This window comes from Dendrobates tinctorius, unplaced genomic scaffold (assembly GCF_039654945.1).
Source record: "Dendrobates tinctorius isolate UK_male_01 unplaced genomic scaffold, ASM3965494v1 ptg000125l, whole genome shotgun sequence".
NCBI classification, from domain to species: Eukaryota; Metazoa; Chordata; class Amphibia; order Anura; family Dendrobatidae; genus Dendrobates; species Dendrobates tinctorius.
Genome location: NW_027361793.1, coordinates 15,585,398 through 15,606,793, shown reverse-complemented (window position 1 = coordinate 15,606,793; position 21,396 = coordinate 15,585,398). Strand labels below are relative to the sequence as shown.

General features: G+C 43.2%; 1 long non-coding RNA gene across 2 annotated transcripts in view; it reads left to right on the top strand.

The window, feature by feature from the left end:
* LOC141047000 (uncharacterized) overlaps positions 1–21,396 on the top strand; it is a 211,992-nt gene that overhangs the window by 91,271 nt on the left and 99,325 nt on the right. The window contains exon 4 of one of the 2 annotated variants that reach the window (XR_012219716.1): positions 14,648–14,777. The exons of the other annotated variant lie outside the window; for it this stretch is intronic. This is a non-coding gene — a long non-coding RNA (uncharacterized lncRNA). The remainder of the gene's footprint in view (positions 1–14,647; positions 14,778–21,396) is intronic. 2 annotated transcript variants of the gene reach the window in all.

Sequence of the window (21,396 nt, the reverse complement as noted above, 5' to 3'; positions counted from 1 at the left end):
CCTCACTCCCCTACCAGTCCCTATTCAGACAGGAGGGAAAACAATAATCTGATAGTGCAGAAATGAAACTTCAGAATGCCGTAAGCTCAAGCAAAACCTCAAAAACAATTGATGTTATCCTGATAGAACCCCCACATAGGGGTATATTAACCAATAAATTGTTTGTCATATGTAGGTATGCCCATCTAATAATAGAGCAATGAACATTAAAGTTGCCTTAGGCTAAAGTAGGACCCCAGGATATTATAAACGATAAAATATCTAATACCTCCACATCATGATCATATGTGACAAACTGATATGTCCAACAGACAAATAATACAAACTAACCCCTCTCAAGGGTATACTCTGAATCATAATATAATAAGCAAGGTCACTTATCATGTGTAGGTCAACCCCGACGCGTTTCCCCGCCTATAGCGGTTCATCAGGAGGATCAGTCAATAAACGTCATATCGATATATGATACCCAGATGATGCATGATGGCACCGGTGGTCAGGAATGAGTGGATTTAAATAACCCCCATGATGCAAAGCCACAAATCAGCCCCAACCATTATCAGGTGGGTAAATCACATATGAGAAGGTAGTGATAGTCCCAATACATCCACATAATACCGTAGATAGTAACCGCCCTCAGCGTCAGCAGCTCACGTCATCACAACCGCCTACAATACATAGCGGGTGGATAGAGGCCCCACGTGTGCTCACAGATGGCGCCAGCGTCCCACGTCATCAAATAAAGCCTCAGATAAATAACGGATAGATGCAGCCCCGGCGTGCGCTCCACACTGGAGCGCATCCAAAATGGCGCCGGGACTTCCGGTTTGGGCGCATCCAAAATGGCGCCGAGACTTCCGGTTTGGGCACATAAAAAATGGCGCCGAGACTTCCGGTTTGGGCGCATCCAAAATGGCGCCTGGACTTCCGGTTTCGGCAGACTTAATTAAGCTCCAATACCAGCATTCATTTAACCCTCAAACAGAGGGAGGAGCAAAAAGTATATGTATCACATGGCGGGGCACCCTGAAAATGATCCCGCCTCCGTGGCTACCATAGAAAGATAAGGCGCTGAACAGAGCAGATGATAAGATATTCAAAAGTGTAAAGTTTATAATTATGTCACTCATATATACCAAAATACCGCCAAGTAACTATTTATTAGGAAGACAATATTGGGAATGAAAAATTCTATATAAAGATGTACATCAGAAACAAATGTAATAGATATATACCGCTTTTCAATGCAGTGTATGCCTAAAAAGGCATCCTCAGATATGCCCTTAAAATAAAAAACCCCCATTAATCCAGAATACATATATATATTAGAGAACAGTCGCCATATCAGGCATACTTTTAATCCATTATATGAAACAGGTATATGACATGCACTCATTCATCCCGTCTGGGAAGAGGGACTGTAACCTGAAAATCCACTCACATTCTCTTCTCAGGATTATATTATCCAGGTTACCTCCCCTCACTTTCGGCTTTATTAGTTCAATCATAGTGAAGGAGATGTCGCTCACACAGCCTTGGTGCACTGCATTCATGTGTCTTGCGACCGGGGTATCTCTCTTATTTTTGATATCCCCCAAATGCTCTCCCACCCTAACCCTAAATTCCCTAGTGGTCTTACCCACATAGTCCCTGGGACATGTGCATGTGGCTTTATAGACCAGACCTGTAGATCTACAATTGTCAAAATCTCTAATGTAGAAGGTTCTCCCATTATGTGAACTTGTAAAGGTTTTACATTGCAACATATATTTACACCTGGAGCAATTACCGCATTTGAAAAAACCAAGGGGTCTCCTATCCAGCCATGTAACCGCCCCCTTTAGCCTTTGATAGAAACTGTGGACAAGCCTATCTCCAACAGACCTCCCCTTCCTATATGTAACACTTGGTTTCTGTGTTACAACACCTCTCAAATTGGGGTCAGCTAGCAAGATACCCCAATGTTTTTTAAGGACATGATATACTTTATCCGCCTGAGCATCATAAGTTCCAATAAGCCTTACAATATTTTCATTTGTATCATTCCTGGGTCCTTTTTTCTGAAGCAAGGAATATCTATCACTTAGTAACGCCTCGTGTTGTGGTCTATCCAATACCTGTGGGGGATACCCTCTCATCTTAAACCTGTTATACAGGTCCTTAGATTGTCTTCTATAAGAATTTAAATCAGAGCAGTTCCTTCGAATCCTCAGGAACTGCCCCTTAGGGATCCCCTTCTTCAATGGCTCTGGGTGATGGCTTGTCCATCTCAAGAGATTATTAGTAGCGGTTGGCTTCCTATATGTGCAAGTGCTAATACCTCCATCAGCCATTTTAGTAATCGTCAAGTCAAGGAAATTAATGCTGTGCATATGGCATTCATATGTAAATTTAAGTCCCACTGTATTAACGTTAATAAGCTCGATAAAGCGGTTAAATTCAGCCTCTGGGCCAGACCAAAATATCAATATATCATCAATATATCTGGCCCAGAGGCTGAGGAATGGAATCCACCACTCATCCTCATCTCCAAAAATGACAGTCTCCTCCCACCAGCCCAGGAAGATATTTGCATAACTGGGGGCACAGGGGCTCCCCATTGCAGTCCCCCTGAGCTGGTGGAAGTACCTGGAGTCAAAAAGAAAATAATTCCTAGTGAGGACAAATTTCAGCAAATCCTTAATAAATAAGTTGTGTGCCCGACATTCTACTGCTCTAGTTCGCAGAAAATGAGTAACTGCTTCAAGTCCCCATCTATGGAATACAACTGTATAATGCCTCCACATCAATGGACGCTAGCATGGTATTTTCTTCAAGCGTAACCCCTTCAAGTAAATTTAGTAGGTGCGATGTGTCACGTACATATGAGGGAAGTGCTGCCACAAACGGCCTTAGAATCCTATCCAAATAGACACCACTGTTCTGGGTCAAAGAGTCTATGCCTGAGACAATAGGTCGACCCTTTAATGGATCCAGCCCTTTGTGCACTTTTGGTAATGCATAAAACGTTGCAATCACAGGCGATTTAGGTAACAAAAACTGAAACTCATTATGCGATATGCGATATTAGCTTATTAAGCCTTGCCTCATCCAAGATTATCAATAATTCTTTCTTATATTCCTCAGTCGGGTCGCCATGCAACACCTCATATGTATCATCGAGATTTAACAAAGAGTAGCACATCGCACGATACTTGTCGTGATCCAACACCACCAGATTTCCACCTTTATCAGAGGCCTTAATTATTATATTAGCGTTCTTTTCCAACCCTTCAAGGGCTATATTCTCAACATGTGAAAGAATAAAAATACCATCACGATTGACACAAGGAATTTTCCGTAGATCATCCTCCACCATCTTAATAAATATATCAATACTTGTTACCTCCTTATTGGGTGGCATTCTGGTACTCTTATTTTTCAAGGTGGTGAATGGACCAACCCCCCACTGCTGTTCATTCTCCCTCAGGAGGCTGGTCAGGGCATCAAGACTCTCCATGTCCTCTTCTGATAAACCAAGCCTGAGGCACTGTTCACGATCATGCTGCTTGAAAAAGAGTTTCCACTTAAGGTTACGACCAAACAAATTAAGATCCTTAACCCAATTGAAGCAGTTATATTTGTTTGTCGGCACAAAATTGAGACCTTTCTGCAAAACAAGACATTCATCCCCAGACAAATTGTGTGATGACAGATTTATGATCTGACCCTGATCAATTATGGTCTTTTCCTCAGATCGTAGCCCACTGCAGGGCCTCTGTCCAAAAAAGATTGTGATACAGATGAGGAAGGACCTAAGGGCAGATACTGTGCTCCCCTTACCCTTCCCCTTTGCCTATATTGATTTTTTGGTGGGCGCCATCTTGATCTACTCTGCCCTCCTCTTCCCCTAAAACCACCAGAATTCTCTGTGCGTTCGGTGTCAGATGTATCAATATCTGATGAGGATACCTCTATTGAGTTACTAAGCTGATACTCATATGCCCTGTTGTCTTTAAATTCAGCAAGATCACATATAAACTGCGAGTGTTTTCGATCTTTAAGATTGGTTTGAAACTTCTCAACTGATGTCTTGAGAATCTCTTCCCTTCGTACAAAATCAGAGTCAGATCTCAACTTTTGGACTCTTTCAATAAGATTATTCAATTTTTTTGTAGATTCCTCGAACAGTTTTTTCTCCTCAATGAGGAGAAGCTGCATGAACCGGATTGATGAGTCAACAGATTCCTTAGTCCAGGCCGCCAGTAAATGAGGACTAGTGGTTCGGGGTGAGGGCTGTATGTTAATACGAAGGCCCTTAGGGACAATCTTATTTTTAATATAGCTTTCTCTGCTCTGTTCAGCGCCTTATCTTTCTATGGTAGCCACGGAGGCGGGATCATTTTCAGGGTGCCCCGCCATGTGATACATATACTTTTTGCTCCTCCCTCTGTTTGAGGGTTAAATGAATGCTGGTATTGGAGCTTAATTAAGTCTGCCGAAACCAGAAGTCCCGGCGCCATTTTGGATGCGCCCAAACCGGAAGTCCCGGCGCCATTTTTGATGTGCCCAAACCGGAAGTCTCGGCGCCATTTTGGATGCGCTCCAGTGTGGAGCGCACGCCGGGGCTGCATCTATCCGTTATTTATCTGAGGCTTTATTTGATGACGTGGGACGCTGGCGCCATCTGTGAGCGCACGTGGGGCCTCTATCCACCCGCTATGTATCGTAGGCGGTTGTGATGACATGAGCTGCTGACGCTGAGGGCGGTTACTATCTACGGTATTATGTGGATGTATTGGGACTATCACTACCTTCTCATATGTGATTTACCCACCTGATAATGGTTGGGGCTGATTTGTGGCTTTGCATCATGGGGGTTATTTAAATCCACTTATTCCTGACCACCGGTGCCATCATGCATCATCTGGGTATCATATATCGATATGACGTTTATTGACTGATCCTCCTGATGAACCGCTATAGGCGGGGAAACGCATCAGGGTTGACCTACACATGATAAGTGACCTTGCTTATTATATTATGATTCAGAGTATACCCTTGAGAGGGGTTAGTTTGTATTATTTGTCTGTTGGACATATCAGTTTGTCACATATGATCATGATGTGGAGGTATTAGATATTTTATCGTTTATATTATCCTGGGGTCCTACTTTAGCCTAAGGCAACTTTAATGTTCATTGCTCTATTATTAGATGGGCATACCTACATATGACAAACAATTTATTGGTTAATATACCCCTATGTGGGGGTTCTATCAGGATAACATCAATTGTTTTTGAGGTTTTGCTTCAGCTTAGGGCATTCTGAAGTTTCATTTCATTATTGTTTTCCCTCCTGTCTGAATAGGGACTGGTAGGGGAGTGAGGGATAGTCCACGTTGAGTGGGGGCGCCAATTCTCGTTTTTAGGGTGCCAACCTCCACGGCTAGGAAGGTATCAGTGAGCCTTGAAGTAGGGCTATGTAGCATCCCAGCGTAGGTCTGGTTAATTAGGCATTGGCCATTTTTCACTGGGATAGGTGTCTTTTAATGTATAAAATAAAATAAATAATTTGTTTTAAGGGATTTATATGTTCGCACTACTTCTAATTCCCATGAGATTATATTTCTTACGTTCGACTTTTTGATTTCTTTCTTGATATGGCCAGTTTTTTATCGGCTCCCATTAATACTGACTTATGGGCACAGGATGCCAATCAGGTTTTTTCCATTAGTTCATCCCCAGAAAATTCAGACAATCCTCCTCTGAGAACCCTTTTTAAAGAACTTTATTATGCATATAAAGAAAATATTATATCTTGGTGGGAGATTAGGGGCCTAGAAAGCTATATTAAAAATAAGATTGTCCCTAAGGGCCTTCGTATTAACATACAGCCCTCACCCCGAACCACTAGTCCTCATTTACTGGCGGCCTGGACTAAGGAATCTGTTGACTCATCAATCCGGTTCATGCAGCTTCTCCTCATTGAGGAGAAAAAACTGTTCGAGGAATCTACAAAAAAATTGAATAATCTTATTGAAAGAGTCCAAAAGTTGAGATCTGACTCTGATTTTGTACGAAGGGAAGAGATTCTCAAGACATCAGTTGAGAAGTTTCAAACCAATCTTAAAGATCGAAAACACTCGCAGTTTATACGTGATCTTGCTGAATTTAAAGACAACAGGGCATATGAGTATCAGCTTAGTAACTCAATAGAGGTATCCTCATCAGATATTGATACATCTGACACCGAACGCACAGAGAATTCTGGTGGTTTTAGGGGAAGAGGAGGGCAGAGTAGATCAAGATGGCGCCCACCAAAAAATCAATACAGGCAAAGGGGAAGGGTAAGGGGAGCACAGTATCTGCCCTTAGGTCCTTCCTCATCTGTATCTCAATGTTTTTTGGACAGAGGCCCTGCAGTGGGCTACGATCTGAGGAAAAGACCATAATTGATCAGGGTCAGATCATAAATCTGTCATCACACAATTTGTCTGGGGATGAATGTCTTGTTTTGCAGAAAGGTCTCAATTTTGTGCCGACAAACAAATATAACTGCTTCAATTGGGTTAAGGATCTTAATTTGTTTGGTCGTAACCTTAAGTGGAAACTCTTCTTCAAGCAGCATGATCGTGAACAGTGTCTCAGGCTTGGTTTATCAGAAGAGGACATGGAGGGTCTTGATGCCCTGACCAGCCTCCTGAGGGAGAATGAACAGCAGTGGGGGGTTGGTCCATTCACCACCTTGAAAAATAAGAGTACCAGAATGCCACCCAATAAGGAGGTAACAAGTATTGATATATTTATTAAGATGGTGGAGGATGATCTACGGAAAATTCCTTGTGTCAATCGTGATGGTATTTTTAATCTTTCACATGTTGAGAATATAGCCCTTGAAGGGTTGGAAAAGAACGCTAATATAATAATTAAGGCCTCTGATAAAGGTGGAAATCTGGTGGTGTTGGATCACGACAAGTATCGTGCGATGTGCTACTCTTTGTTAAATCTCGATGATACATATGAGGTGTTGCATGGCGACCCGACTGAGGAATATAAGAAAGAATTATTGATAATCTTGGATGAGGCAAGGCTTAATAAGCTAATATCGCATAATGAGTTTCAGTTTTTGTTACCTAAATCGCCTGTGATTGCAACGTTTTATGCATTACCAAAAGTGCACAAAGGGCTGGATCCATTAAAGGGTCGACCTTTTGTCTCAGGCATAGACTCTTTGACCCAGAACAGTGGTGTCTATTTGGATAGGATTCTAAGGCCGTTTGTGGCAGCACTTCCCTCATATGTACGTGACACATCGCACCTACTAAATTTACTTGAAGGGGTTACGCTTGAAGAAAATACCATGCTAGCGTCCATTGATGTGGAGGCATTATACAGTTGTATTCCACATAGATGGGGACTTGAAGCAGTTACTCATTTTCTGCGAACTAGAGCAGTAGAATGTCGGGCACACAACTTATTTATTAAGGATTTGCTGAAATTTGTCCTCACTAGGAATTATTTTCTTTTTGACTCCAGGTACTTCCACCAGCTCAGGGGGACTGCAATGGGGAGCCCCTGTGCCCCCAGTTATGCAAATATCTTCCTGGGCTGGTGGGAGGAGACTGTCATTTTTGGAGATGAGGATGAGTGGTGGATTCCATTCCTCAGCCTCTGGGCCAGATATATTGATGATATATTGATATTTTGGTCTGGCCCAGAGGCTGAATTTAACCGCTTTATCGAGCTTATTAACGTTAATACAGTGGGACTTAAATTTACATATGAATGCCATATGCACAGCATTAATTTCCTTGACTTGACGATTACTAAAATGGCTGATGGAGGTATTAGCACTTGCACATATAGGAAGCCAACCGCTACTAATAATCTCTTGAGATGGACAAGCCATCACCCAGAGCCATTGAAGAAGGGGATCCCTAAGGGGCAGTTCCTGAGGATTCGAAGGAACTGCTCTGATTTAAATTCTTATAGAAGACAATCTAAGGACCTGTATAACAGGTTTAAGATGAGAGGGTATCCCCCACAGGTATTGGATAGACCACAACACGAGGCGTTACTAAGTGATAGATATTCCTTGCTTCAGAAAAAAGGACCCAGGAATGATACAAATGAAAATATTGTAAGGCTTATTGGAACTTATGATGCTCAGGCGGATAAAGTATATCATGTCCTTAAAAAACATTGGGGTATCTTGCTAGCTGACCCCAATTTGAGAGGTGTTGTAACACAGAAACCAAGTGTTACATATAGGAAGGGGAGGTCTGTTGGAGATAGGCTTGTCCACAGTTTCTATCAAAGGCCAAAGGGGGCGGTTACATGGCTGGATAGGAGACCCCTTGGTTTTTTCAAATGCGGTAATTGCTCCAGGTGTAAATATATGTTGCAATGTAAAACCTTTACAAGTTCACATAATGGGAGAACCTTCTACATTAGAGATTTTGGCAATTGTAGATCTACAGGTCTGGTCTATAAAGCCACATGCACATGTCCCAGGGACTATGTGGGTAAGACCACTAGGGAATTCAGGGTTAGGGTGGGGGAGCATTTGGGGGATATCAAAAATAAGAGAGATACCCCGGTCGCAAGACACATGAATGCAGTGCACCAAGGCTGTGTGAGCAACATCTCCTTCACTATGATTGAACTAATAAAGCCGAAAGTGAGGGGAGGTAACCTGGATAATATAATCCTGAGAAGAGAATGTGAGTGGATTTTCAGGTTACAGTCCCTCTTCCCAGACGGGATGAATGAGTGCATGTCATATACCTGTTTCATATAATGGATTAAAAGTATGCCTGATATGGCGACTGTTCTCTAATATACATTTGTATTCTGGATTAATGGGGGTTTTTTATTTTAAGGGCATATCTGAGGATGCCTTTTTAGGCATACACTGCATTGAAAAGCGGTATATATCTATTACATTTGTTTCTGATGTTCATCTTTATATAGAATTTTTCATTCCCAATATTGTCTTCCTAATAAATAGTTACTTGGCGGTATTTTGGTATATATGAGTGACATAATTATAAACTTTACACTTTTGAATATCTTATCATCTGCTCTGTTCAGCGCCTTATCTTTCTATGGTAGCCACGGAGGCGGGATCATTTTCAGGGTGCCCCGCCATGTGATACATATACTTTTTGCTCCTCCCTCTGTTTGAGGGTTAAATGAATGCTGGTATTGGAGCTTAATTAAGTCTGCCGAAACCGGAAGTCCCGGCGCCATTTTGGATGCGCCCAATCCGGAAGTCTCGGCGCCATTTTTGATGTGCCCAAACCGGAAGTCTCGGCGCCATTTTGGATGCGCCCAAACCGGAAGTCCCGGCGCCATTTTGGATGCGCTCCAGTGTGGAGCGCACGCCGGGGCTGCATCTATCCGTTATTTATCTGAGGCTTTATTTGATGACGTGGGACGCTGGCGCCATCTGTGAGCGCACGTGGGGCCTCTATCCACCCGCTATGTATCGTAGGCGGTTGTGATGACGTGAGCTGCTGACGCTGAGGGCGGTTACTATCTACGGTATTATGTGGATGTATTGGGACTATCACTACCTTCTCATATGTGATTTACCCACCTGATAATGGTTGGGGCTGATTTGTGGCTTTGCATCATGGGGGTTATTTAAATCCACTCATTCCTGACCACCGGTGCCATCATGCATCATCTGGGTATCATATATCGATATGACGTTTATTGACTGATCCTCCTGATGAACCGCTATAGGCGGGGAAACGCGTCGGGGTTGACCTACACATGATAAGTGACCTTGCTTATTATATTATGATTCAGAGTATACCCTTGAGAGGGGTTAGTTTGTATTATTTGTCTGTTGGACATATCAGTTTGTCACATATGATCATGATGTGGAGGTATTAGATATTTTATCGTTTATATTATCCTGGGGTCCTACTTTAGCCTAAGGCAACTTTAATGTTCATTGCTCTATTATTAGATGGGCATACCTACATATGACAAACAATTTATTGGTTAATATACCCCTATGTGGGGGTTCTATCAGGATAACATCAATTGTTTTTGAGGTTTTGCTTGAGCTTAGGGCATTCTGAAGTTTCATTTCATTATTGTTTTCCCTCCTGTCTGAATAGGGACTGGTATGGGAGTGAGGGATAGTCCACGTTGAGTGGGGGCGCCAATTCTCGTTTTTAGGGTGCCAACCTCCACGGCTAGGAAGGTATCAGTGAGCCTTGAAGTAGGGCTATGTAGCATCCCAGCGTAGGTCTGGTTAATTAGGCATTGGCCATTTTTCACTGGGATAGGTGTCTTTTAATGTATAAAATAAAATAAATAATTCGTTTTAAGGGATTTATATGTTCGCACCATATACCCATCATACATATTCTCCATCCCATAGTCCCATGCCCATATACCCATCATACATATTCGCCATCCCATAACCGAGTGCCCATATACCCATCACACATCCTTCATCTCATAGTCCCATGCCCATATACCCATCATACACATCCTCCATCCCATAGTCCCGTGCCCATATACCCATCATACATATCCGCCATCTCATAGTCCCGTGCCCATATATCCGTCATACATATCCTCCATCCCATAGTCCAGTGCCCATATACCCATCACACATCCTCCATCCCATAGTCAACCATTATGACATCATAATGAGCGGCGGCAGGGCTTGCAACCTATGATGACATCAGCGTCGCCATGGCAACCATTGTGACATCATAATGAGGGGCGGGGCTTGATACGCACACACTGCTTCCCCAGTATGCAAATAGGGGCATTATGACATCATAATGAGGGGCGGGGCTTGATGCGCACACACTTTTTGCCCCAGTATGTAGATAGGGGCAAAATTGTTTGGTGAATTGGAACGCGCGGGGTTAAAATTTCGCCTCACAACATAGCTTAGGACACTCTCGGGGTCCAGACGTGTGACTGTGCCAAATTTTGTGGCTGTAGCTGCGACGATGCAGATGCCTATCCCAGACATACAAACCAAACATACACACATACATACACACATACATACACACTTTGAGCTTTATATATTAGATTGTTTATATGTTTACATGTTTTTCCTTCAGTCCGGGAGTACTGAATAGCACTAGGGGGGAAATCATATTTTTTCCACAGACATGATCTTTTAGTCCCCAATTTTTTTTATTTTCCCAAGGGTAACAGGAGAAATTGGACCCCAGAAGTTGTTGTCCAATTTGTCTTGAATACGCTGATGCCCATATGTGGAGATAAACCACTGTTTGGGAGCATGGCAGAGCTTGGAAGGGAAGGAGCGCCGTTTAACTTTTTCAATGCAGAATTTGCTGGAATTGAGATCAGACGCCATGGTGCATTTAGAGAGCAACCCCAACACACCCCTAACCCTACTCTCAGTGTGGCGCCCTCAGGAGTATGGTCGCCACAGTGGCATTACCTTCCTCCTAGGGAGTGTGATGTCATGCTTGGAAGCAATAGGGGATCTCTCTGGCAGTTAACCACAGCACACAACACAGCTCCCACTCCAGGCCAGCAGAGGTAGTTCTGAACCCAAAACCTGGGGGAGGAGCTGCTCTCTGGGGGCCGGGAGGGGAGAATTAGGAGTTCGTATGAGGAGGGCAATGTGTGTGGATGTAAGGAGAGAAGCTGGGAGATTGAGCAGAGAGTTCAGGCTCATTCCCAGCTATAGCGCATGATCTGGAGCCCGGTATCCAAGGCTGTATGGACACTGATGGTCCTGCAACAGAAACCGGAGGAATAGGAAGCTGTAAATGCTCTATTCCCATATAAGACTCAGAGGCACAAAAGCGACGTGTGAGCCAGAAGAGAAAGGCTACAGCTGTCCGCCATACGAGGGAGTTCTAAAGAGGATAAGCAAGTGGAACTTCAGTGTAACACAGTACTGCAAGTACCTAAAATTAAGCGCTAGGAAGGAGACTACATAACCCATCTGCCTAGAGAGATTCTTAAGTTGCTTCCAGGCTAGCCAGCTCCTGTGCCATCTGTAATCTGGACCCTGGACTGCATTTGCCAAGCAAAGTAAAGGTAAAGAAACTGCACCCTATTGTGTCCTTGCCTTCTTCCTGCAATCTCTCCAGCAGTGCTACATCTCTGTGCCAAACAGTACACCCTATTCCTCAACATCTTCCCTCTTCATCTACTCTGCCCTGGAACTATAGCCCTGCCTGTGGAGGGCTACAACATCATTGCTGCACCACACCATCTGTCCCAGAGGATCTGTCTGCAGCGTCGTCTTAACACCTTTATTGCCGAACACCACAGGTGGCGTCACGAATCTTATCATTATAAAATTTTAATCATCATTTACACGGACACTATCCCCCTTTTACAATGGACGCCCAGGGCCACGGACCGGGTCACCGCTGCCGTGACATCTCCCATTGAAATCAACGTGCCCGGCTCCGAGTTCCCCGCTGCCCTGGGTGAGGGCGATCCTTCAGCCCTAGCCCTAACCCTAGCCCTAACCCTAGCCCTAACCCTAACCCTAGCCCTAACCGGAAAATGGAAATAAATAAAAAAAATTTTATTTTATTATTTTTCCCTAACTAATGGGGTGGTAAGGGAGCGTTTGATTTACTATTTATGGTGGGTTTTATATTTGCCAGCTGTCGCACACTAAAAGACGCTTTTTAATATAAAAATAGTTTTTGCATCAATACATTTTAAGAGCTATAATTTTTCCATATTTTGATTCTCCGGAGTCATGTGAGGTCTTATTTTTTGCGGGACGAGTTGACGTTTTTATTGGTACCATTTTCGAGCACGTGACATTTTTTGATCACTTTTTATTCCGATTTTTGGGACGCAGAATGAACAAAAACCAGCATTTCAGGAATTTCTTTTGGGGGGTGCGTTTACACCGTTCCGCATGTGGTAAAATTTATAAAGCTGTTTTATTCTTTGGGTTAGTAGGATTACAGCAATACCTCATTTATGTCTTTTTTATGTTTTGGCGGTTTTATGCAATGAAAACAATTTTATATAAAAAATAATTACTTTTGCATCACTTTATTCTGCACTATAACTTTTTTAATTTTTCACTGATGATGCAGTAAGGTGGCTCGTTTTTTGTGGAACAAGATGACGTTTTCAGCGGTAATATTGTTATTTATATCCATCTTTTTGATTTCGCGTTGTTGCACTTTTTGTTCGGCAGTATGATAATAAAGCATTGTTTTTTGCTTTGTTTTTTATCTTTATTTTTTAAGGGGTTCACTAAAGGGGTTAACTAATGGAACAGTTTTATAGGCGGGTCGATTTCGATGCGGCGATTCTAAATATGTGTACTTTTATTGTTTTGTTTTTTTTATTTACAAAAAATGAATTTATTTGGGAATATTTTTTTTTATTTAGCAATTTTTTTAATAAATTATTTTTGCACTTTTTTTTTACTTTATTACATTGTCCCAGGGGGGAAATCACTGTCGTGTGTCAGATTGCTGATCTGACACATCACACAGCACTGTGACATATCAGCGATCTGACAGGCGCTGCACAAGGCTTCCTTATGCCTGCGCTCTGCAGGCACTGAGGAAGCCGCCTCCCTGCAGGCCCCTGAAGGCCCCCGTGGCCATATTGGATCCAGGGACATGCAGGGAAGGAGGCCCCCAGAGCCCTCTCCCTGCCAATGCTTCCCTAATCCCCCGATACACAGCGATCATGCACTTGTTAATAGTGAGATACTAAGTAATGCCAGATAATGATAGCTGCCCTACTAGGAGCCCTACAGGTCATTAACTGATCACATTGTAAAGGACAGTCAAAAAAGTGCAAAGTAAAAATATATCGTCTTACCCATGTTCTAATGCTTGTAAGTCACGCCGAGGCCCCAACGTACCTTTCGCTTTTCCGCTTCCTCGGGGGGCAGTGTGTTGAAGTGTTAGAAGCTTTAAATATCCCGCCATGTGGGTAAGAAAACCAATCAAGGAAGGAGGGAGGATACGGGTTACATGCCGCGAGCAACCAGTTCATGTCGGCGGTAGCCCTCTGTAACTTCCGGCGTCCCGGGTGCGATGCGTGGCTACTATTTGTGTTTTACTCACACTAGCATCTAGAAATTAACCCTAGGTAGGTTTACCTCGGCTTTCTCTCTATTTATTTTTAGTCTCTAGGGAATTGACAAACTCATTTGATTGTCCTTCCTTACAGTTATCTATGTATTACTGCATCTATTTGACCTGTGATTTTGTATATACTTTTGTTGTTTATTATATTGCACTTTTTTCTTTTTGTAGTACACTGATGAAGGTCTATCACGACCGAAACATTTGTAACTAGTGGCTACTGTATGTATTGAAATTCTGATTTTTTTTTGCACCAAAAATCCCTGAGTGTGCCGGGTATTTGATACTTGGTTATAAGGTTTGGGAACCTACTGTGTGGCACCTCCCTGTTTGGCTGTGCTAATATTTACTCCTATACAACTACAGTCCTGTCCCTCCCTTACACATCAATGGGTAACATGTGGGATAGGGCACAATACTTCATATTTCTTACTTTCTTGATGCAACACTTCTTCAGCCTTTTCATTCGTTACTCCATGAGCATCCATTCACTCTTTGGCTTCCTTAGCCCAAGGGATCTCCCTTCCCATTCCGCAGTGCACCCAGGTTACATTATCTTCCTTCTTGGCAGATTCCTGTCCATCTTAACCTGTACACCAAAGGACACGATGTGCCTGGCAGCTCATCTTCCAGATCTTGGATTCCGGATGCGACAGGAGATTCTGCTCGGAATTCCGTGTGTTGTCCCACTGCATCGACTGGTAAACACATGCTGACCCCAGCTGCCCACTAGACTTGAACTTGGACTTGTTACTACACTTCTCTATCTCCTTACACTGTCAGGAAGTGCCCGCATTTAATTAACACTAGTCTCCACTCACTGGTCTAGCTCTATCCATTAGCTATATCCTGTCCTATAAACTAAAATTATTGTATTTATCTTATGCCCTATGCAGTTGCTAAACCACTTAACTATATCAACAGTACTTATTTTATCACTAGTCTAGTGCTTAGCCTGCACTAGGTGCTTCTCACATTGTACATTAACATTTTACATTTTATATGCTGTGCATTACCATCACACAGTATAGAAGACGTACATGACATACCGTATATACTCGAATATAAGCCGAGATTTTCAGCCCGTTTTTTTGGGCTGAAAGTCCCCCTCTCGGCTTATATTCGAGTCATATACACCGGGGGGTCGGAGGGGGAGAGGGGGCGGGGTGTCAGGTCATACTTACCCGTCCTGATGCTGTCTCTTGAGCCCCCAGCTTCTCCGCGCTCTCTGTTCCTGCCTTCAGCGGTCACGTGGTACCGCTCATTAAAACTCATGAATATGCGCATATTCATGAGTTTTAATGAGCAGTATCACATGACCGCTGAACGCAGGAAGAGAGAGCGCGGAGAAGCTGGGGGCTCAAGAGACAGCGTCAGGACGGGTAAGTATAGCGATACTCACCTGTCCTGCGTCCATGGCTGCTTGCTGCTGTCTGTCATTGGTCAGTGACTTCAGACAGCAGAGGGCGTGGTGACGTGATTAGTGCGCGCCACGCCCCCTGCAGTCTGAACGTCACTGACTGATGACGTGGCAGATAGCGGTGAGCAGCCATGGACGCAGGACAGGTGAGTATCTGATACCCAGCGACGGAGAGGTGAGTATGTCATTTTTTTTATTTTTACATGCTGCAGCAGCGGCAGCACATGGGGGAATAATCTTAAGGAGCTTCTAATGGGGGCAGTATATGGGGGAACAATCTATGGAGCTTCTTATGGGGGCAGTATATGGGGGAACAATCTATGGAGCTGCTTATGGGGGGCAGTATATGGGGGAATAATCTTAAGGAGCTTCTAATGGGGGCAGTATATAGGGGAACAATCTATGGAGCTGCTTATGGGGGCAGTATATGGGGGAACAATATGGAGCTTCTTATGGGGGCAGCATATGGGGGAATAATCTATGGAGCTTCTAATGGGGGCAGTATATGGGGGAATAATCTATGGAGCTGCTTATGGGGGCAGAATATGGGGGAACAATATGGAGCTTCTAATGGGGGCAGCATATGGGGGAATAATCTATGGAGCTTCTAATGGGGGCAGCATATGGGTGAATAATCTATGGAGCTTCTAATGGGGGCAGCATATGGGGGAACAATCTATGGAGCTTCTTCTGGGGACACCATATGGGGGAATAATCTATGGAGCATTTCCCACCCTAGGCTTATACTCGAGTCAATAAGTTTTCCCATTTTTTTGTGGCAAAATTAGGGGGGTCGGCTTATACTCGGGTCGGCTTATACTCGAGTATATACGGTAGATAAACTAAATAACACTGTACACATAGCGTGATTGTTGTCTTTAGGGATAGGAACGCAGCAGAACAGTCCACCATTGCTACACAGTGTCAAAAGGTAAAGTTTCTTATATTATTCAATATTTGCAAATATGTCACCAATCATGGTTGGTCAGGGAATTAGATCACAATAAACAAACAAACTGGGGACAAAACATGGGCCTGTCTATATACATAACATTCCTCTAAACGAGGGTGCCTCACATTTGCCGCTGTTCAGAAATGCAAGGGTCCTATCCTGACTCAATGGACAGCTTTTTACACTGCTACTTATCATTATTGACTCAGTCACATACCATCATATCTATTCTAGAGATGTCAGAGGCATCTAGGGAATTTCTTCAGGTCAAACCCATTGCTGTCTCCAAGATTGGACTTTGCTCTCAGTATCAATATCATTATCCTGAGCTCAACTTATCTCAATTGCTATACTGTGCATAAATATGTGTAGAATTACAGATCTAAGGGGTAACATTCTGTTTGTGGATAGTGAAACACCTAGACTGGCATGTCAATGTGAGGAGGCCTATAAGCCTCGTAATGCTCCTCTGGTAAATTAAATATGCAAATTGCCTCTTCACAGAGGAGCAGGACTTGAACTCTACTGCCACCTATTCAACCAGCCTTGCCATATGATTCTGTTTATCTACACAGCTTAGTCACAATGCATAGTAAGTCTATGTTTCAGTTTGTTTCTGTTAGACTTACCACATATTATGAGATTTGGCGGGCGGGAAGACATTAAAGGGAATCTGTCACCCTTTTTTTTGACTATCAGCTGCCAGCATTGACATCAGGGGCTTATCTACAGTATTCTGTAATGCTGTAGATAAGCCCCCGATGTAACCTGAAAGATAAGAAAAACACATTAGATTATGCTCACCGGACGGGGCAGTCTGGTCCGATGGGTGTCGTGGTCCGGTCTGGCGCCTCCCATCTTCATACGATGCCATCCTCTTATTCCCTTCCTGTAGTGGCTCCGTCACAGGTGCACCGCTCTGCCCTGTTGAGGGCAGAGCAGAATACTGCAGTGCGCAGGCGCCAGACCTCTCCCGACGCCTGCGCACTGCAGGACTCTTCTCTGCCCTCAACAGGGCAGAGCAGTGCGATTGCACCAGAGCCACTGCAGGAAGGAAAGAAGAGGATGGCATCGTATGAAGATGGGAGGCGCCAGACCGGACCACGACACCCATCGGTGTAAATCCTTTATTATTGCTTTTGACATCTCTTGCAAGCCTCAATTCATTTTCAGCTTTAGCAAATCTGATTTGTGCCCTGCAGGTTCTGCAAACAGCATTATATTCTTCTTTAGATATGCCTCCCTCTTTCCATTTTATAAACATTTTTTTCTTCCTTTTTAGCATGTGCTTAAGTTCTGTGTTCATCCATCCTGGTTTCCTTAAATGCTTCCTATTCTTCCCTCTTTTCAGAATTGTTAACAACTGTGCTTTGAGAATTTCATTTTTCAAGATTTCCCATCCTTCCTGGACATTTTTGTCTTTAAGGATATCCAGCCATTGGATCCCTTCAATTCTCTTTCTGAATCCCTTAAAATCTGCCTTTCTGAAATCTAACCTTGACGTCTGAGTCTTCACAGGTCTTCCGCCTCTAGTTATCCAAAATTCTAAAATAGCATGGTCGCTACCTCCTAGGGTCCCAGCCACTTTTACCTCCTCAACCATTTCCTCCCTGTTTATATGGATTAGATCCAAGGTAGCAGTTCCCCTTGTTTTCTCTCCTACCTTTTGGAAGATAAAGTTGTCAGCAAGAGAGGATAAGAATTTCCTTGACCTGTTAGTTTTGCCTGAGAGAGATTCCCAACAAATGTCTGGATAGTTGAAATCTCCCATGACAACCATGTCATATTTTTTGGAGAACTTGGCCATTTGATGCATAAAGAGTTCATCCATATCTTCAGCTTGCACAGGCGGCCTGTAGTAAATGCCTACAATGGTGTCCTTTCCATTGTTCTGTCCTTGTATTCTTACCCAAACAGTTTCCACAGAACTCCCAGTCTCTGAAGCTTCAATCTCTGTGCAGATATACGCGTTTCTAACATACAATGCGACACCCCCTCCTCGTTTATTAAGTCTGTTTCTTGCAAATAAGTTGTATCCTTCTAGTCTTGTATTCCAAACATGTGTATTGTCCCACCAAGTTTCAGTGATTCCAATGACATCATATTTCTTTTCCTGTGTTAGTAGTTCCAATTCTCCTTGTTTGTTGCCCATGCTTTGTGCATTAGTATAGAAACATTTTAGTTTGTGATTGGTTTCTCTTTCTCCAATATTTTTATTAATTAGATTCTTTTGTCTTTGTTCTTCCCTTCCACTTCTAATAGCAGAGTTCTCAGTAGCATTTGTCAGGTGTATGGCTTTTTCTGGTCTTTTGCTTCCCTTCCCATGTTGTTCTAGTTTAAAGCTCTCCTTACAAGTGTAGCAAGGCGACTTCCAAATACATGCTTTCCAGTCTTCGTAAGGTGCACCCCATCTCTAGCAAGTAGTCCATCGTATAAGTAATTCACTCCGTGATCCAGAAATCCAAATCGTTGCTGACTGCACCATCGACGTAGCCAGTAGTTCACCTGCAGAATCTTATTCCACCTCCTTGTTCCATGGCCATTCACTGGGAGGATGGAAGAGAAGACCACCTGCGCTCCCAGTTCTTTTACTTTCTTGCCTAAGTCTTCAAAGTCTCTGCAGATGGTTTCCAGGTCATTTCTTGCGGTGTCATTTGTCCCCACATGTAGTAGCAGGAATGGGTAGTCATCTGTAGGTCTGAAGAGTCCTGATATCCTGTCAGACACATCTTTAATTTTTGCACCTGGAAGACAGCACATTTCTCTTGAAGTTATATCCGGTCTGCAGATAGCGGCCTCTGTTCCTCTCAACAGGGAATCCCCTATGACCACCACTCTCCGTTTCTTCTTCACAACATTTTTCTTTCTCCATCCAGGAGGACTCTGAAGGCGTACAAGGTTGCTGTTTGTTGGCAAAGTCTTATCCTGATGTATTTCTTCATCATTTTCCTGCGTGAGAGCCTGGTACTGGTTCCTGAGCAGTATGGGTGCTGACTGCCTCCTGATCCTCCTGCTTCTCTGGGTCACATGTCTCCATTCCTCTGTTTCTTCAGGTGCACTTCGAATTTCTTCTCTTTCTGTAACATGAAGAGATAATTCTGCTCTGTCCAAGAACTCTTCACCTTCCTTAATGATCTTCAACGTAGCTAACCTCTCTTCGAGATTTTGCAACTTTTCCTCCAACAGGGACACAAGCTTGCATTTGTAGCATGTGAAGTTTGGCTTTTCCACTGGTAAGTCTGTGAACATGTAGCAAGAAATGCAGCTCACCAAATGGCTCCTGGCCTCTTCCATATTGAGATTTCTTAAAAACAATGAAAGGTTTTCCGATTTCCTCTTTTCAGCTGCAACAGCCAAAACCCAGTGATCGTTGAGCTCGTGGAGACTCTTCAATTATCCCAGAAGGCACTGGGAATATGCAAATGATCTCCTCAAGACTCTTCCCCTGGTTTTCCGATTTCCTCTTTTCAGCTGCAACAGCCAAAACCCAGTGATCGTTGAGCTCGTGGAGACTCTTCACTTATCCCAGAAGGCACTGGGAATATGCAAATGATCTCCTCAAGACTCTTCCCCTGGTTTTGACAGGAGAAGTGCCAGAAGACTGGAGAAGAGCAAATGTTGTTCCTATCTTCAAAAAGGGGAAGAAGGTGGACCCAGGCAACTATAGGCCGGTGAGTCTGACTTCTATACCAGGAAAGATCTTTGAACAAATTATTAAACAACATGTATGTCAATACCTGGATAAGAATGAAGTGATTAAACAGAGTCAGCATGGGTTTGTAACTAATAAGTCATATCAGACTAACTTAATTTCCTTCTATGACGGTATCACTGATTGGGTGGATCAAGGAAATGCTGTAGATATAGTATAGCTTGACTTCAGCAAAGCATTTGACAAAGTCTCTCATAAAATCCTTATTGAAAAAATGACTAAGTATGGAATGGACAAGGCAACTGTAGGTGGATTCATAACTGGCTTAGTGATCGGACCCAAAGAGTGGTCGTAAATGGCTGCACATCCAGTTGGAAGAATGTCTCAAGTGGGGTACCACAGGGCTCTGTCCTGGGCCCTGTATTGTTCAACATCTTTATCAACGATTTAGATGAAGGAATTGAGGGTAAACTGATTAAATTTGCTGATGACACAAAGCTAGGAGGGATAGCTAATACTAGAGAAGAGAGAGAGGATTCAAAAAGATTTAAATAAACTGGAGAAGTGGGCAGCAACTAACAGAATGGTTTTTAACAGGGAGAAATGCAAAGTACTACATCTGGGCAATAAAAATGAAAAAAGCATATACAGAATGGGAGGAATAGGGCTAAGTGACAGCACATGTGAAAAAGACTTGGGTATACTAATAGATCACAGACTGAATATGAGTCAACAGTGTGATGCAGCAGCAAAAAAGGCAAATGCAATTCTAGGATGCATTAACAGAAGCATACAGTCTAGATCACGTGAAGTCATTATTTCCCTCTACTCCTCTTTGGTCAGACCTCATCTGGAATATTGTGTCCAGTTTTGGGCACCACATTTTAAAAAAGACATCAACAAACTGGAGCAAGTTCAGAAAAGAGCGACCAGAATGGTGACCGGCCTGCAAACCCTGTCTTATGAGGAAAGGTTGCAGCATTTGAGAATGTTTAGTTTGCAAAAGAGAAGACTGAGAGGAGACTTAATAGCTGTCTACAAATATCTAAAGGGCTGTCACATTGTAGAAGGATCAACTTTATTCTCATTTGCACAAGGAAAGACTAGAAGCAATGGGATGAAACTGAATGGGAGGAGACACAGATTAGATATTAGAAAAACTTTTTGACAGTTAGAGTGATCAATGAGTGGAACAGGCTGCCACGAGAAGTGGTGAGTTCTCCTTCAATGGAAGTCTTCAAACAGAGGCTGGACAGACATCTGAGTGGGATGATTTAGCGAATCCTGCTTTGAGCA